Below are 19,367 nucleotides of genomic sequence, written 5' to 3' on the forward strand. Positions count from 1 at the left end.
CCCTCAAGCTGCTCAAAACCACATTCAAGAAGTTTATTAACCCTTTACGTACTTCACAGGAACTAAAACAATGTGGAAGAAAAAAATGAACATTTTACTTTTTTTTGCAAACATTTTACTTCAGAACCATTTTTTTTAATTTTCACAAGTGTAAAAACAGAAATTTAACCACAAATTTTGTTGTGCAATTTTTCCTGAGTACACCGATACCCCATATGTGGAGGTAAACCACTGTTTGGGCGCACCGCAGAGCTTGGAAGTGAAGGAGCACCGTTTGACTTTCAATGCAGAATTGGCTGGAATTGAGATCGGACGCCATGTCGCGTTTGGAGAGCCCCTAATGTGCCTAAACAGTGGAAACCCCCCACAAGTGACACCATTTTGGAAACTAGACCCCCCAAGGAACTTATCTAGATGTGTGGTGAGCACTTTGAACCCCCAAGTGCTTCACAGAAGTTTATAACGTAGAGCCGTGAAAATAAAAAATCGCATTTGTTTTCACAAAAATGATTTTTTCGCCCACAAATTCTTATTTTCACAAGGGTAACAGGAGAAATTAGGCCACAAAAGTTGTTGTGCAATTTCTCCTGAGTACGTCGATACCCCATATATGGGGGTAAACCACTGTTTGGGCGCACCGCAGAGCTTGGAAGAGAAGGAGTGTCGTTTTACTTTTTCAATGTAGAATTGGCTGGAATTGAGATCGGACGCCATGTCACGTTTGGAGAGCCGCTGATGTGCCTAAACAGTAGAGACCCCCCACATATGACACCATTTTGGAAACTAGACCCCTTAAGGAACTTATCTAGATGTGTGGTGAGCACTTTAAACCCCCAGGTGCTTCACAGAAGTTTATAACGTAGAGCCGTGAAAATAAAAAAATCGCATTTTTTCTACAAAAATGATCTTTTTGCCTCCAAATTTTTATTTTACCAAGGGTAACAGGAGAAAATGGACCCCAGAAGCTGTTGTACAATTTGTCTTGAGTACGCCGACACCCCATATGTGGGGGTAAACCACTGTTTGGGCGCATGGCTGAGCTCGGAAGCAAAGGAGCGCCATTTGACTTTTCAATGCAAAATTGACTGGAATTGAGATCGGACGCCATGTCGCGTTTGGAGAGCCCCTGATGTGCCTAAACAGCAGAAACCCCCCAAAAGTGACCCCATTTTGGAAACTAGACCCCCCATGGAACTTATCTAGATGTGTAGTGAGAACTTTGAATGCCCAAGTGCATCACAGAAGTTTATAATGCAGAGTCGTGAAAATAAAAAATATATATTTTTTAACAATAAAGATTTTTTAGCCCCCAAGTTTTTATTTTCACAAGGGTAACAAGAGAAATTGGACCCCAAAAGTTGTTGTCCAATTTGTCCTGAGTATGCTGGTACCCCATATGTGGGGGTAAACCACTGTTTGGGCGCACGGCAGAGCTCGGAAGGGAAGGAGCGCCATTTTGGAATGCAGACTTTGATAGAATTGTCTGCGGGCGTTATGTTGCCTTTGCAGACCCCTAATGTACCTAAACAGTAGAAACCCCCAACAAGTGACCCCATTTTGGAAAATAGACCCCCCAAGGAACTTATCTAGATATGTGGTGAGAACTTTGAATGCCCAAGTGCTTCACAGAAGTTTATAATGCAGAGTAGTGAAAATAAAAAATATTTTTTTTCCCACAAAAAAGATTTTTTTAGCCCCCAAATTTTTATTTTCACAAGGGTAACAAGAGAAATTGGACCCCAAAAGTTGTTGTCCAATTTGTCCTGAGTATGCTGGTAACCCATATGTGGGGGTAAACCACTGTTTGGGCGCACGGCAGAGCTCAGAAGGGAGGGAGTACCATTTGACTTTTTTAGCGCAAAATTGGCTGTCGTGTTTGGAGACCCCCTGATGTACCTAAACAGTGGAAACCCCCCAATTCTAACTCCAACCCTAACCCCAACACAGCCCTAACCCTAATCTCAACCCGATCCATAATCCTAATCACAACCCTAACGATAATCACAACCCTAACCCCAAAACAGCCCTAATCTCAACCCTAACCATAACCCTAATCAAAACCCTAAATCCAACACACCCCTAACCCTAATCCCAACCCTAACCCTAATCCCAACCCTAATCCCAAACGTAACACTAATCCCAACCCTAATCCAAACCCTAATCCCAACTCTAACCCTAACTTTAGCCCCAACCCTAACTTTAGCCCCAACCCTAACCATAACTTTAGCCCCCGTCGTCACAAAAAAAGTTCAATGTAACCTTTTTTTTGTACGTCGCGTCCGCCATTTCCGCGGATGCGTGGCCGTAACTCTGCCCCCTCCTCCCCAGGACATAGACTGGGCAGCGGATGCGTTGAAAAACTGCATCCGCTGCCCACGTTGTGCACAATTTTCACAACGTGCGTCGGTACATCGGGCCGACGCATTGCGACCGCCCCGTACCGACGCAAGTGTGAAAGAAGCCTAAGGCTACTTTCACACTAGCGTCGTACTCGGCCCATCGCAGTGTGTCGGGCCGACGTACCGACGCTAGCGTTGTAAGCGCCGCACAACGGGTGCAGCGGATGCTGTTTTTTCAACGCATCCGCTGCCCCATTGTGAGGTGCGGGGAGGCGGGGGCGGAGTTCCGGCCACGCATGCGCGGTCGGAAATGGCGGACACGTCGCACAAAAAAGTTACATGTAGTTTTTTTTGTGTCGCACGACGGATGCGACATGTGGCAATCCGTCGCAATGCGTCGCTAATGCAAGCCAATGGAGAAAAAACGCATCCTGCAAGCACTTTTGCAGGATGCGTTTTTTCTCCAACGACGCATTGCGACGGAAGCCAAAAAACGCTAGTGTGAAAGTAGCCTAACCCTAACCCTAGCCCTAACCCTAACCCTAAATTTAGCCCCAACCCTAACTCTAACCCTAACCCTAATTTTAGCCCCAACTTGTCTTCTCCTGCCGGCCGGCAGATGGCAGCAGATGGCGGGCGCACTGCGCATGCGCCCGCCATGATGAAAAAGCCGGCTGGCAGGAGAAGACAGAAGATGACCCAGGGACCCCGGGTGAGTATGATAGGGTCCCCGAATCCCCCTATTTCTCTGTCCTCTGATGTGCGATCACATCAGAGGGCAGAGAAATAACTGATCGCTTTTTTTTTTTTTTTTTTTTGCGGTCGCCGGTAAACTGTTAATTACCGGCGATCGCAAAGCAGGGGTCGGTGCAAACCGACCCCGATCATGTTCTTTGGGGTCTCGGCTACCCCCGGCAGCCGAGACCCCAAAGAACATCCGGGCGGCGGGCGCACTGCGCGTGCGCCCGCCATTTTTTCCCGGAAGAAAGATGGCGGCGCCCATGGGGAGACACGAGGAGCACCGGGGGAGGTAGGTAAGTATTGGGGGCCATCGGGGACCACATTTCTCTGTCCTCCGATGTGCGATCACATCGGAGGACAGAGAAATTAAACGGCAAATCGCGTTTTTTTTTTTTTTGTTGCGACCGCCGGTAAACGGTTAATTACCGGCGACCGCAACTCGGGGGTCGGTAAAACCCCCCCGAATCATGTTCTCTGGGGTCTCGGCTACCCTCGGCAACCGAGACCCCAGAGAAAATCCGACTCTGGGGGGCGCTATTCACTTTTTCCACAGTGCCGTTAATTAACGGCGCTGTGGATTAAGTACCCTTAGCGGCCGCCGTTAAAAGGCGTATCGGCGGTCGTTAAGGGGTTAAATGAGAAAGGGTAATTCTAGGGATGAGCAAACTTGTTCTGTGATACTCGGATACCACTTGAATATCTGCGTGGTTGGAAATATTCGGTGAGCATTAGTCATTGCTCGGATTTGAAGTTCGAATCCCCACTCCGCATGTTTGGTGTCTGTTACATAGCGAATAAACATGCAGGAGATTTCCTGCCAGTCACTTTAATGCCTTAGTCATCTCGGTAGTGGCATTACTGTGATTGGCTGTATTATATAATCAGGGGTTATAAAAGAACAGGTGCCACCACACTTGGCACACTGACGCCAGTGCACTGTTCAGGGACCGTTCTTATTGGAAGAAGAGTGTCGTTGTGCAGGCCTTTCTGTGCACAGTATAACGAAGTCCTGTAGTGTTGATACTGGTGCCAAAGATGAACCATCCTATTAACAGTCCTTGTAAGGGCTAATCTTGTGCTTTATTTGTATCAGATACATTCTGCATTTAGCCTAGGGAGGGACAGTTGCATAAGCAGGGAGAGTGGCTGAATACTGCCTCTAGGCAGGGCTTAGTGCTTTGCTGTCCGTTGCTAAATATATAGCATTGGCAGTTGACCATATTCTTTTGGTGGGTGAAAAAATAGACTATAGTGTTATCCATAGAGTATTACGTGCTTTGTGGTGCATTCTGGAGGTATATAACACTAAAATTAAGTGTTGAGAAATTTTTCTGGATTTAATTTGTCATTCATGCATTTTTACGTGGTTTGTGTTACATTATGGTAATATTAAACTCCCAAAAAAACCGCTTTGACTGCTGCAGGTGACCAATTTTTGTTTTATCAAAAATAAACTTGGTTTCCAGAGACCTAGCAATTAGAAAATTTGTAATGCGTGCGGTAAAGATCGGGGAAGTGGAGGTGCTAATGATGGAGGATATGGAGCAGATGTGACCACGCCAGTTGCTGAAGCACAAGAACTACGCCCATCTACATCACCTAGGTTTCTGTCCCACTTTGCAGGTAGGTAAAGTACACCACTTCTGAAGTCACAACAGTGCGAACAAGTGGTCAGTTGGATAGCAGATGTTTTCAGCATGCTTGGCAGCACAACCCAGTCTTCCACATGGTCCAGTCTCACCAGCCAAGTGTCTGAATCACTTAATCCTCACACTGATCCTCCTATGTTGAGTCACAGGAGATTAGTGATCCCACACTAGGATACTCCAAGCAGCTCTATAAAACATAATTTCTTGATTGTGGCCTCTCAACCTGCATTATTCCCTTGTCTCTCTTGGAATTTCTGTTTAATGATGCACAAAACTTAGAGTACCCACATTTTGTCTAACGAGGAAGATGATGATGAGGCACAATTGTTGACAAGTCAGGTTGTTAAGTTACCAAGTCAGGAGGAACAGGATTTGGTGGTGGAACATGAGGTGGTGGATGACGAAGTCACTGACCCAAGGTGGCATGCAGAGTGAGTTTAGAAGCGCTGAGGGGGATGGATCAGTAGCACCGAAGAAGGCAGAAAGGCAGTGGGGTGACCAGAAGGAGAAGGTAGGCAACTGTTCCATAGAGTACTGACACTTATGAATTTCTCCATCGAAGAGTTAGGAGTTCCCCAGTCTTGGACTTTTATAAAGAGAGTTCTGAGCCCTGACCACTAAGAGCCTAACCACCATTAGCATGATCAAGCACGTCATCTAAGCACCTGAAGCCTGGGTCCATGATTGGTGCCAGTGGGTGACACCGCTCTCTTCTCCTGTGCTAGGTTGTAAACTATAAAAAGAGGATTTATGCGCCTCTATAACATATACCTCCATATACAGATATACATCCAAGGAACCAGTGACTCTCTACAGGACAGCATGGCTCCATCTTGTGGGACACAGATTTGTCATTCTGAAGGATGCCAGTCTACGGTGTCAATGGCCCTGACTGAAAAAATTAGTGTAGCTTACATATTATTCATCAAACTTAATATGACAGGTGCCATGCCCTATCAAAAACTGTGTGTTCTGCCCCCTCTACAAACACACTCCCGCTCCCCTATCAGACCATCCTTTGTGCTGTTCCCTATATTTTATGAGTTTGATATACCCATCAGATCATTTGTCATTGTTATTTGATAGCGCGATTCTCGTTGATTGGGTTTGTATTCACTATGTATGCAGTATTTTATGAGTTTGATATACCTATCAGATCATTTGTCATTCTTATTTGATAGTGTGATTCTCACCGATTGGGCATCTTATTTATATGGCCCATAAATCTATTATTCAGCTCTTTCAAATCACCTTCCCAAGTATAAAGTGTGTGTTTTGTAGGTTTGTGAAAAAGGAGAGATGCAATATTGTAAAAGTTTGAAAAGATTTTATGGTTCTGAAAATAATTACATCTCGGAATGGTCCAGTCACAGATTTTATGTATACACAAGACAATTCAATAATATAAAAAGCATTACAACTGCTATATATCATTACAATTCTTATTTCCTACAGAATATTATAAAATGTATATTATTAAATGCAAGTGAATGGAATACATCATTAAAATTCTAACAGAATAATATGGAGCGTTACAATCCAGCTAAAGCAATTATCCTACACATCACTTAGGTTGTTAGCCACGTGAATTATAGGATCAGAAGAGACCTTTTATTTATTTTTTTTTTTTTTAAAGGTAAATCAAGAAAAGCACATCCAGACCATGAATGGCAGCACTTTCCAGGACTCAAATCCAAAGATGATATTTCATATTTTTTTATTTGATAACTTAAAAGAGGAGATACAACCTATTTCCGATACAGTATATATCCTCCTTCAGGTATCCTAAAAACACAGTACAAATCCTACTAGTATAAAATTCAATTACACATATAGTAGCAAACCTTTTATCCCAGCCTCAGAAACTTGATTTGGGGTGTGTACCAAATTCAGGAAGACACCCACTGATTGATCCAACCTTGCAGCAGATGCAAGAAAAAAAACAAAAAAAAAACACAGAAAAAAACTTTTTAAACTCTATGATATCATTCAATCCATTTGAATATAATGTTCCCAGATGATATATCCAAAATGTTTCTTTCCGGTTTAAAAGAGCATTCCTATTTGCAACACCAGAAGGTATCTGCTCCACTGGGGTTACTTTTATGTTAAAAATGTTATGTTTAATTAGCAGATGCCTTTAGAGACTGTTTTAAAAAGCTGTTTTTTGCTCCATTTCTGTGACCATTAATGTGGGACCGCAGTGTCTGCACAGTGCGTCCCACATATTGCAAACCGCAACTGCATGTGGTGATATATACAACATGATAACTACTACAGGTGAGTCTTTGTGAGATCTCAAAAACATCACCAGTATTATTACATTTGATAGTTTTAGCCCCGTGATCTAGGATCCCACAGGTACAACATTTTATGGAGTTGCATTTAAAAAATTTGGTTCCTTGAAGAAGACCACATATAATTTGATCCTTAGTTTTATTAATGTTTTTTTTTTTTTTTTAATCCAATTGTTTTTTAAAGTTTCCCCCCCTTCTATATGTAATCCCTGGTTTATCATGGAGATATTTTCAAGATATACCAATATTTTGAAAGCACAGTTCTTATGACTTTATTTCCCCTATTGAATTTTCTCACAAAATTCAATTTCCAGAGATCTTAGCTTTTTTCTTTACCAACAGTCAAATTATCCCCCTTCCTATTTTTTCCTTTTAAACATTCCTCCTGTGTTTTTTATTTTGGTTATCCCTATATGAACCATTTATCAAATTTTTGGGGTATCTTTTTCCTTAAATTTTCTTTTTAGAATTTTAGACTGAGCTACATAATAAGATTCTCTCGTACAATGCTTTCTTATATGAAAAAATTGGCTGTGGGGTATATTAACCTTCCACTTCTTGTACTGTGCACTTTTGAAATCTAAAAAGCCAGTTGAATCCACATTTTTGAAGTGGATTTTTGTAATCATTTTTTCCCCACTATGGCCGATCTCTAAATCAGGAAACATAATTTTTTCTTTATTAATTTGTGATGTAAAGGTAATCCCCCAGGTGTTATTATTGAGCTCATTTATTAATTATGCCGCTTCCTCCTCTGTCCCCTTCCATATAATTTGTTGTGCAATTTCTCCTGAGTACGCCGATACCCCATATGTGGGTAAAGGCACTGCTTGGGTGCATGGCAGGGCTCAGAAGGGAAGGTGCACCATCTGACTTTTTGAACACAAAATTGGCTGGAATCAATGGTGGCACCATGTCGTGTTTGGAGATCCTCTGATGTACCTAAACAGTGGAAGCCCCCCAATTCTAACTCCAACCCTAACCCCAACCATAGCCCTAACCCCCAACACACTGCTAACCCTAAACCCAACCATAACCCTAACCACAAACCTAACCGTAATCCTAGCCCTAACCCCAACTACAACTTTAGCCCCAACCCTAACCTTATCTTTAGTCCCAACCAACTTTAGCCCAACTCACTTTAGCCCAAGTCTAACCCTAATGGGAAAATGGAAATAAATACTTTTTTATTTTATCACTTTTACCTTACTAAGGGAGTGATAAAACAGGATTGATTTACTATTTGTTTTATTTTGATCACTGTGATAGGCTCTTTCAAAGTAATCCAAATGAACCAATAGGAAAAATTTCCTATTGTTGGCGGGTGCCAGCCGGTACATCTCGGCCGGCACACTGCGCCCACCATTTTTTCCCAGAAGACAACGCAGGCGGTCTGGGGAATTCACGGTGGTTGCAGGGACAACGGCGGTATCTGTGGGATCATTTGAAGAGGGCTTTCCATGCTCGGCGACCATCAAACTTAACTGAACTGGAATTGTTTTGTAAAGAGGAATGGTCAAAAATACCTTCATCCAGGATCTCATTAAAAGCTACAGGAAGCGACTAGAGGCTGTTATTTTTGCAAAAGGAGGATCTACTAAATATTAATGTCACTTTTCTGGTGAGGTGCCCATACTTATGCACCTGTCAAATTTAGTTTGAATGCAGATTGCACATTTTCTGTTAGTACAATAAACCTCATTTCAAGGCAGAAACATTACTGTGTCCAACAGTTATTAGATATATGAAACTGAAATAGCTGTTGCAAAAAAAAACTTTTTATAAAACATTAAAGAAGTTGTCCACTACTATAACCTTTTTTTTTTTTTTTTTTCATAAATCTTACTATTATGTGCCACTGAAAACATCTACTGTGTTTATTTTAGCAATATTACCTTTTATCATGCTGTAGCAGCCCACTTTAGTGCTGGACTCAGCTCTCATGGGGTTAATAGACAACTTCCTTTCTTCTGAGTTATTGTGCTCTAATACTACAAGTTCCATGATGCATTGCACTGTCCTCTAAGCCCGAACCTAGCACACCCACTCCAAAACACACCCCAACCCCTCCCTCCCCTCCCTCCTCTAGCTTCAAACAGATTTGTGATGTCATTTCTGTCCAACCTCTTTTACATTTGTCCAACCCACACTCCATTACACACAGATAGAGGGATAGGACAGATAGATAGACAGATAGATATGTCCATATCCATGTTTCTAAACCCCTTCACCCCTGGAGCTTTTTTGTTTTCGTTTATCGCTCCCCTTCTATCCAGAGCCATAATTTTTCCGTCAATATGGCCATGTGGGGGCTTATCTTTTGCGGGACAAGTTCTACTTTTGAACGACACCATTGGTTTTACCATGTCGTGTAACAGAAAATGTGAAAAAAATTCAAAGTGCAATGAAATGGCAAAAAAAGTGCAATCCCACACTTGTTTTTTGCTTGGCTTTTTTGCTAGGTTCCCTAAATGCTAAGGCTGTGTGCACACGTTGCGGATTTGATTGCAGATCCGCAGCGTTTTTTGCCGCACTGAATTGCATCAAATCCGCAGTGTAGTGTACAACCAATGTACCGTATATACTCGAGTATAAGCCGACCCGAGTATAAGCTGACCCCCCTAATTTTGCCACAAAAAACTGGGAAAACTTATTGACTCGACTATAAGCCTAGGGTGGAAAATGCAGCAGGCACCGGTGAATTTCAAAATTAAAAATAGATACTCCATACTGTTCATTATGGCCCCATAGATGCTCCACATAAAGCTGTGCCACATATAATGCTCTGCACCGTTCATTATGGCCCCATAGATGCTCCACATAAAGCTGTGCCATATATACAATGCTCTGCACCATTGCCCCATAGATACTCCACATAAAGCTGTGCCATATATACAATGCTCTGCACCGTTGCCCCATAGCTGTGCCATATATATAATGCTCTGCACCGTTGCCCCATAGCTGTGCCATATATATAATGCTCTGCACCGTTGCCCCATAGCTGTGCCATATATATAATGCTCTGCACCGTTGCCCCATAGCTGTGCCATATAGTGCTCTGCACCATTGCCCCATAGCTGTGCCATACAGTGCTCTGCACCATTGCCCCATAGCTGTGCCATATAGTGCTCTGCACCATTGCCCCATAGCTGTGCCATATAGTGCTCTGCACCATTGCCCCATAGCTGTGCCATATATATAATGCTCTGCACCGTTGCCCCATAGCTGTGCCATATATATAGTGCTCTGCACCATTGCCCCATAGCTGTGCCATATAGTGCTCTGCACCATTGCCCCATAGCTGTGCCATATAGTGCTCTGCACCGTTGCCCCATAGCTGTGCCATATAGTGCTCTGCACCGTCCATTATTGCCCCATAGCTGTTGCTGCTGCTGCAATAAAAAAAAAAAAAAACATACTCACCTGTCTTGCTTGCAGCTCCTCGGCGCCATCTTCCCGGCGTCTCCGCACTGACTGATCAGGCAGAGGGCGGCGCGCACACTATATGCGTCATCGCGCCCTCTGACCTGAACAGTCAGAGCGGAGAGACGCCGGGAAGATGGCGCGACGCCCGGCGTGTGGAACGAGGACAGGTGAATATGTCATACTTACCTGCTCCCGGCGTCCCGCTCCTTCCCCCTGCCTGTCTTCGGTGCCACAGCCTCTTTCTCTATCAGCGGTCACCGGCACCGCTTCATTAGAGAAATGAATAGGCGGCTCCGCCCCTTTGGGAGGTGGAGCCGCCTATTCATTTCTCTAATGAGCGGTCCCACGTGACCGCTCAGGGGAAGAGGCTGCGGCACCGAAGACCGTGGGACGGGCAGGGGGAGCGCCAGGATCGCCGGGACTAGGTAAGTATATGACAGTGCTCACCCGCCGACCCCACCACCGATCATGACTCGAGTATAAGCCGAGAGGGGCACTTTCAGCCCAAAAATTTGGGCTGAAAATCTCGGCTTATACTCGAGTATATACGGTAAGTCTATGGGAGCCGCAGACTTGTTGTGCACATGCTGCGGAAAAGGCCGCACCGAAACGCAGCTTTTTTTTCTCGCAGCATGTCACTTCTTTTGTGCGGAACTGCAGCGTTTCTGCACCTTTAGGCCATGTTCACACTTTGCGGTGTGCTCTGCGGGTTCTCCCGCAGCGGAATTGATAAATCTGCAGGGCAAAACCGCTGCGGTTATCCCTGCAGATTTATCGCGGTTTGTTCCGCGATTTCCGCTGCAGGATTACTCCTATACTATTGATGCTGCATATGCAGCAATATGCAGCATCAATAGTAATGTTAAAAATAATAAAAATGGTTTATACTCACCCTCTGACGTCCCGATCTCCTCGGCGCTGCACCCGGCGGTCCAGTTCCAAAGATGCTGTGCCGAGAAGGACCTTCGTGACGTCACGGTCATGTGACCCGGGCGTCATCACGGTCATGTGACCGCGACGTCACCACAGGTCCTGCTCGCACACCAACCCTGATACCGGACGGCCGCGTGCAGCGCTGAGAGGTGAGTATATCATTATTTTTTATTTTAATTCTTTTTTTTTACACTATTTATGCTTCCCAGGGCCTGGAGGAGAGTCTCCTCTCCTCCACCCCGGGTAGCAACCGCACATGATCCGCTTACTTCCCGCATCGTGGGCACAGCCCCATGCAGGAAGTAAGCGGTTCAATGCATTCCTATGGGTGCAGAATCGCTGCGATTCTGCACAAAGAAGTGACATGCTGCGGGTTTTAAACCGCTGCGTTTCTGCGCGGTTTTTCCCGCAGCATGTGCACAGCGGTTTGCGGTTTCCATAGGGTTTATATGTTAATGTAAACGCAATGGAAACTGCTGCGGACCCGCAGCATCAAAATCGCCGCGGATCCGCGGTAAAAACCGCTATGTGTGAACATGGCCTTAGACTTTCATTGAGTCGGGCACATCCGCAGCAAAACCGCAGATGTAAAAAAGATCTGCAGTTTTGCTGCGGATGTGGGTCCGAGAAACGCTGCAGCTCGGGAGGATGGAAGTGTGTGGGCGGTGACGGTGTGCGTCTATGTGTGGGCGGGCGGGGTCTGCGGGCTGTTCGGATGTGTGCGGCGCTGTGCGGGACTGTTCAGGTGTGTGCGGGGTCTGTGGGCTGTTCGGATGTGTGGGGGGGGGTCTTTTGGTGTGTGTGTGCAGGCATCATCCGATGGGACTACAAGTACACAGCATCCAATCTGCAGCTCATTCGGATGTAATCCGGACAGTGGACACACACCCTACGCTATCCATAGATCTATCAATAGACATATCTATCCAGACACATCTACAGATAGATATATGAATAGATAGATGTATGCATCTATAGATCTATCTATATGTAGATCTGTCTATCCATTTCATCTATCATCTATCTGTCTGTCTGTGTGTTTAATGGAGTGTGGGTTGGACAAATGTAAAAGAGGAGGTTGGACAATAATGACATCACAAATCTTTTTTTTTTGTTCAATAATACATCTTTATTTACCTTTCAAAAACGCACCAAAACGCCTAAAAACCGCGCAAAAACCGCAACAAAAGCGAATTAAAAAACGCATCAAAACCGTGCAAAAAACTGCATAAAAAACGCATCAAAACTGAAAAAAACGCATCAAAACCGCACCATAATTGCATCAACACTGCACCAAAAACTGCGCAAAAACCGCACCAAAAACTGCATCAAAACCGCACCAAGAACTGCATCAAAACCGCACCAAAAACTGCATCAAAACCACACCAAAACTGCAAACTGCACCAGGTTTTGATGCAGTTTTTGGGGCAGTTTTGATGCAGTTTTTGGTGCAGTTTTGATGCGGTTTATGCACGGTTTTAATGCAGTTTTTGAAAATAAGTAAATAAACGGAAAATGTGCATGATTTGAATGGAAACATGCATGAAAAAACGGATTCCAAGGCCGGATTCATCATTTCACAGCTCAGTTTCATAGGTTTTTTTGCCGGATCCGTCGCTGTGCGTTTTTTCGCCGGACAGAAAAAACGTTCCTCTGTATGTGTTTTCCATCCGGCGGAAACAGCTTTTTTGACGGATCCGGTAAAAAACGGATGAAACGTGTGGCCATCAGGCGCAATCCGGCGCAAATACAACTCTATGAGAAAAAAACGGATCCGGCGGAAAAAAATGGATCCGTTTTTTTCAAAACTTGCCGGATTGTGCCTCACGGCAAAAACCTGATGTGTGAAAGCAGCCAAATATATGGATAGATACATCTATGTTTCTATAGATATATCTATCTATAAATATATCTGTTGTGAAATTGGATTTTGGGCTCCCCCGGTGGCCACTGGTGGAATTGAACTGGTGTGCATCATCCTCTCTGTTCACCTGTTTCCATCAGTATGTGGGAGTCGCTATTTAGCCTTGCTCCTCTGTCACTTCCATGCCGGTCAACATTGTAATCAGAAGCCTTTCTGTGCATGTTCCTGCTGCTAGACAACTCCCAGCTAAGTTGGACTTTTGTCCTTGTTTGTTTTTGCATTTTGTTCCAGTTCACAGCTGTAGTTTCGTTTCTGTGTCTGGAAAGCTCTTGTGATCTGAAATTGCCACTCTGATGTTATGAGTTAATACTAGAGTCTTAAAGTAATTTCAGGATGGTGTTTTTGATAGGGTTTTCAGCTGACCATGAAAGTGCCCTTTCTGTCTTCCTGCTATCTAGTAAGCGGACCTCAATTTTGCTAAACCTATTTTCATACTACGTTTGTCATTTCATCTAAAATCACCGCCAATATTTGTGGGGGCCTCTGTCTGCCTTTCGGGGAAATTTCTCTAGAGGTGAGCCAGGACTATATTTTCCTCTGCCAGGATTAGTTAGTCCTCCGGCCGGCGCTGGGCGTCTAGGGATAAAACGCAGGCTACGCTACCCGGCTACTGTTAGTTGTGCGGCAGGTTTAGTTCATGGTCAGTTTAGTTTCCATCCTTCCAAGAGCTAGTTCTTATGTTTGCTGGGCTATGTTCTCTTGCCATTGAGAACCATAACAGTTTGACCGGCCCAAAAAGGGTTAAATTAATTGACAGAGAAAGGAGAGAAAAGAGAAGTCTGCTGAAGATTTTTTTTTTTTTTTTTTTCAGTTCTGAGTGTGCTTGTAATTGAATCTCTTGCAAGTCTGCCTATATTGCAGCCTTTCTCTCTCTCTCTCTCCTTCTAATCCTGGAATGGCTCTGTGTTCACCTGTTTAAAATGGATATTCAGAGTTTAGCTGCAGGTTTGAATAATCTCACCACGAAAGTTCAAAATTTACAAGATTTTGTTGTTCATGTTCCTATATCTGAACCTAGAATTCCTTTGCCTGAATTTTTCTCGGGGAATAGATCTTGCTTTCAAAATTTCAAAAATAATTGCAAGTTGTTTTTGTCCCTGAAATCTCGCTCTGCTGGAGATCCTGCTCAGCAGGTCAGGATTGTGATTTCCTTGCTCCGGGGCGACCCTCAGGATTGGGCTTTTGCATTGGCTCCAGGGGATCCTGCGTTGCTCAATGTGGATGCGTTTTTTCTGGCCTTGGGGTTGCTTTATGAGGAACCTCAGTTAGAGCTTCAGGCGGAAAAGGCCTTGATGTCCCTATCTCAGGGGCAAGACGAAGCTGAAATATACTGCCAGAAATTTCGTAAATGGGCTGTGCTTACTCAGTGGAATGAGTGCGCCCTGGCGGCGAATTTCAGAGAGGGTCTCTCTGATGCCATTAAGGATGTTATGGTGGGGTTCCCTGTGCCTGCGGGTCTGAATGAGTCCATGACAATGGCTATCCAGATCGATAGGCGTCTGCGGGAGCGCAAACCTGTGCACCATTTGGCGGTGTCTACTGAGAAGACGCCAGAGAATATGCAATGTGATAGAATTCTGTCCAGAAGTGAACGGCAGAATTTTAGACGAAAAAATGGGTTGTGCTTCTATTGCGGTGATTCAACTCATGTTATATCAGCATGCTCTAAGCGTACTAAGAAGCTTGATAAGTCTGTTTCAATTGGCACTTTACAGTCTAAGTTTATTCTGTCTGTGACCCTGATTTGTTCTTTATCATCTATTACCGCGGATGCCTATGTCGACTCTGGCGCCGCTTTGAGTCTTATGGATTGGTCCTTTGCCAAACGCTGTGGGTATGATTTGGAGCCTCTTGAAACTCCTATACCCCTGAAGGGGATTGACTCCACCCCATTGGCTAGCAATAAACCACAATACTGGACACAAGTAACTATGCGGATTAATCCGGATCACCAGGAGATTATTCGCTTTCTTGTGCTGTATAACCTACATGATGTGTTGGTGCTTGGATTACCATGGCTGCAATCTCATAACCCAGTCCTTGACTGGAAAGCTATGTCTGTGTTAAGCTGGGGATGTAAGGGGATGCATGGGGACGTACCTGTGGTTTCCATTTCATCATCTATTCCCTCTGAGATTCCTGAATTCTTGACTGAATATCGTGACGTTTTTGAAGAACCTAAGCTTGGTTCATTACCTCCGCACCGGGAGTGCGATTGTGCCATAGATTTGATTCCGGGTAGTAAATACCCTAAGGGTCGTTTATTTAATTTGTCTGTACCTGAACATGCTGCTATGCGAGAATATATAAAGGAGTCCTTGGAAAAGGGACATATTCGTCCTTCGTCATCTCCCTTAGGAGCCAGTTTTTTCTTTGTGGCTAAGAAAGATGGCTCTTTGAGGCCGTGCATTGATTATCGGCTTTTGAATAAAATCACGGTTAAATATCAATATCCGTTGCCACTGCTGACTGATTTGTTTGCTCGCATAAAGAGGGCCACTTTGAGTATTTGGTGATGCCTTTTGGTCTTTCAAATGCCTCTTCAGTCTTTCAGTCCTTTATGCATGACATTTTCCGTGATTATCTGGATAAATTTATGATTGTGTATCTGGATGATATTTTGATTTTTTCGGATGACTGGGACTCTCATGTCCAGCAGGTCAGGAGGGTTTTTCAGGTTTTGCGGTCTAATTCCTTGTGTGTGAAGGGTTCTAAGTGCGTTTTTGGGGTTCAAAAGATTTCCTTTTTGGGATATATTTTTTCCCCCTCTTCCATCGAGATGGATCCTGTCAAGGTTCAGGCTATTTGTGATTGGACGCAACCCTCTTCTCTTAAGAGTCTTCAGAAATTTTTGGGCTTTGCTAACTTTTATCGTCGATTTATAGCTGGTTTTTCTGATGTTGTTAGACCATTGACTGATTTGACTAAGAAGGGTGCTGATGTTGCTGATTGGTCCCCTGCTGCTGTGGAGGCCTTTCGGGAGCTTAAGCGCCGCTTTTCTTCCGCCCCTGTGTTGTGTCAGCCTGATGTTGCTCTTCCTTTTCAGGTTGAGGTCGACGCTTCTGAAATCGGAGCTGGGGCGGTTTTGTCGCAGAGAAGTTCCGATTGCTCCGTGATGAGACCTTGTGCCTTTTTCTCGCGTAAATTTTCGCCCGCCGAGCGGAATTATGATGTTGGGAATCGGGAGCTTTTGGCCATGAAGTGGGCTTTTGAGGAGTGGCGTCATTGGCTTGAGGGGGCTAGACATCAGGTGGTGGTATTGACTGACCACAAAAATCTAATTTATCTTGAGTCCGCCAGACGCCTGAATCCTAGACAGGCGCGCTGGTCGTTGTTTTTCTCTCGGTTTAATTTTGTGGTGTCCTACCTGCCGGGTTCTAAGAATGTTAAGGCGGATGCCCTTTCTAGGAGTTTTGAGCCTGACTCCCCTGGTAATTCTGAACCTACAGGTATCCTTAAGGATGGAGTGATATTGTCTGCCGTTTCTCCAGACCTGCGGCGGGCCTTGCAGGAGTTTCAGGCGGATAGACCTGATCGTTGCCCACCTGGTAGACTGTTTGTTCCTGATGATTGGACCAGTAAAGTCATTTCTGAGGTTCATTCTTCTGCGTTGGCAGGTCATCCTGGAATCTTTGGTACCAGGGATTTGGTGGCAAGGTCCTTCTGGTGGCCTTCCCTGTCTCGAGATGTGCGAGGCTTCGTGCAGTCTTGTGACGTTTGTGCTCGGGCCAAGCCTTGTTGTTCTCGGGCTAGTGGATTGTTGTTGCCCTTGCCTATTCCGAAGAGGCCCTGGACGCACATCTCGATGGATTTTATTTCGGATCTTCCTGTTTCTCAGAAGATGTCTGTCATCTGGGTGGTGTGTGATCGTTTCTCTAAGATGGTCCATTTGGTTCCCCTGCCTAAGTTGCCTTCTTCTTCCGAGTTGGTTCCTCTGTTTTTTCAAAATGTGGTCCGTTTGCATGGTATTCCGGAGAATATCGTTTCTGACAGAGGTACCCAATTCGTGTCTAGATTTTGGTGAGCATTCTGTGCTAGGATGGGCATAGATTTGTCTTTCTCGTCTGCTTTCCATCCTCAGACTAATGGCCAGACCGAGCGGACGAATCAGACCTTGGAGACATATTTGAGGTGTTTTGTGTCTGCAGATCAGGATGATTGGGTTGCTTTTTTGCCTTTAGCGGAGTTTGCCCTCAATAATCGGGCCAGCTCTGCCACCTTGGTGTCTCCCTTTTTCTGTAATTCGGGGTTTCATCCTCGATTTTCTTCTGGTCAGGTGGAATCTTCGGATTGTCCTGGAGTGGATGCTGTGGTGGAGAGGTTGCATCAGATTTGGGGGCAGGTAGTGGACAATTTGAAGTTGTCCCAGGAGAAGACTCAGCTTTTTGCCAACCGCCGGCGTCGGGTTGGTCCTCGGCTTTGTGTTGGGGACTTGGTGTGGTTGTCTTCTCGTTTTGTCCCTATGAGGGTTTCTTCTCCCAAGTTTAAGCCTCGGTTCATCGGCCCGTACAAGATATTGGAGATTCTTAACCCTGTGTCCTTCCGTTTGGACCTCCCTGCATCTTTTTCTATTCATAATGTTTTTCATCGGTCATTATTGCGCAGGTATGAGGTACCGGTTGTGCCTTCCGTTGAGCCTCCTGCTCCGGTGTTGGTTGAGGGCGAGTTGGAGTACGTTGTGGAAAAAATCTTGGACTCCCGTGTTTCCAGACGGAAACTCCAGTATCTGGTCAAATGGAAGGGATACGGTCAGGAGGATAATTCTTGGGTGACTGCCTCTGATGTTCATGCCTCCGATTTGGTCCGTGCCTTTCATAGGGCTCATCCTGATCGCCCTGGTGGTTCTGGTGAGGGTTCGGTGCCCCCTCCTTGAGGGGGGGGTACTGTTGTGAAATTGGATTTTGGGCTCCCCCGGTGGCCACTGGTGGAATTGAACTGGTGTGCATCATCCTCTCTGTTCACCTGTTTCCATCAGTATGTGGGAGTCGCTATTTAGCCTTGCTCCTCTGTCACTTCCATGCCGGTCAACATTGTAATCAGAAGCCTTTCTGTGCATGTTCCTGCTGCTAGACAACTCCCAGCTAAGTTGGACTTTTGTCCTTGTTTGTTTTTGCATTTTGTTCCAGTTCACAGCTGTAGTTTCGTTTCTGTGTCTGGAAAGCTCTTGTGATCTGAAATTGCCACTCTGATGTTATGAGTTAATACTAGAGTCTTAAAGTAATTTCAGGATGGTGTTTTTGATAGGGTTTTCAGCTGACCATGAAAGTGCCCTTTCTGTCTTCCTGCTATCTAGTAAGCGGACCTCAATTTTGCTAAACCTATTTTCATACTACGTTTGTCATTTCATCTAAAATCACCGCCAATATTTGTGGGGGCCTCTGTCTGCCTTTCGGGGAAATTTCTCTAGAGGTGAGCCAGGACTATATTTTCCTCTGCCAGGATTAGTTAGTCCTCCGGCCGGCGCTGGGCGTCTAGGGATAAAACGCAGGCTACGCTACCCGGCTACTGTTAGTTGTGCGGCAGGTTTAGTTCATGGTCAGTTTAGTTTCCATCCTTCCAAGAGCTAGTTCTTATGTTTGCTGGGCTATGTTCTCTTGCCATTGAGAACCATAACATATATCTATAGATAGATATATCCATAGATATATAATAGAAAGGCCGATGTTTCTAAGGCCTCTTTCAAACTAGCGCCGTGCACTGCACATCGCAATGCGTCGTGGAGAAAAACGCGTCCTGCAAAGTTGTCTGCAGGATGCGTTTTCTCTCCATAGACTTTTATTAGCGACGCAGCGCGACGGCCCCGATGCTAATGTGAAAGCAGCCTAAGGCTACTTTCACACTTGCCTTTTTAGCAATCCGTCTTTTTGGGAAAAAAACGGATCCTGCAAATGTGCTCGCAGGATGCGTTTTTTACCCATAGACTTGTATTAGTGAGGGATCGAGATGGATTGCCACACATCGGGTCAGTCGTGCAACGGATGCGTCGTGTTTTGGCGGACCGTTGGCACGTCCCTCGCGTCTGCCATTTTCTACCGCACATGCGCGGCCAAAACTCCGC

The 19,367-nt window shown here is 45.0% G+C and overlaps 1 protein-coding gene across 1 annotated transcript in view; it reads left to right on the forward strand.

The window, feature by feature from the left end:
- The window catches only part of LOC143766587 (uncharacterized), a 925,271-nt gene that overhangs the window by 22,297 nt on the left and 883,607 nt on the right, over window positions 1-19,367 (forward strand). The gene's annotated exons all lie outside the window — the stretch shown is intronic.

Source organism: Ranitomeya variabilis, chromosome 4, assembly GCF_051348905.1.
Source record: "Ranitomeya variabilis isolate aRanVar5 chromosome 4, aRanVar5.hap1, whole genome shotgun sequence".
Lineage (NCBI taxonomy): Eukaryota > Metazoa > Chordata > Amphibia > Anura > Dendrobatidae > Ranitomeya > Ranitomeya variabilis.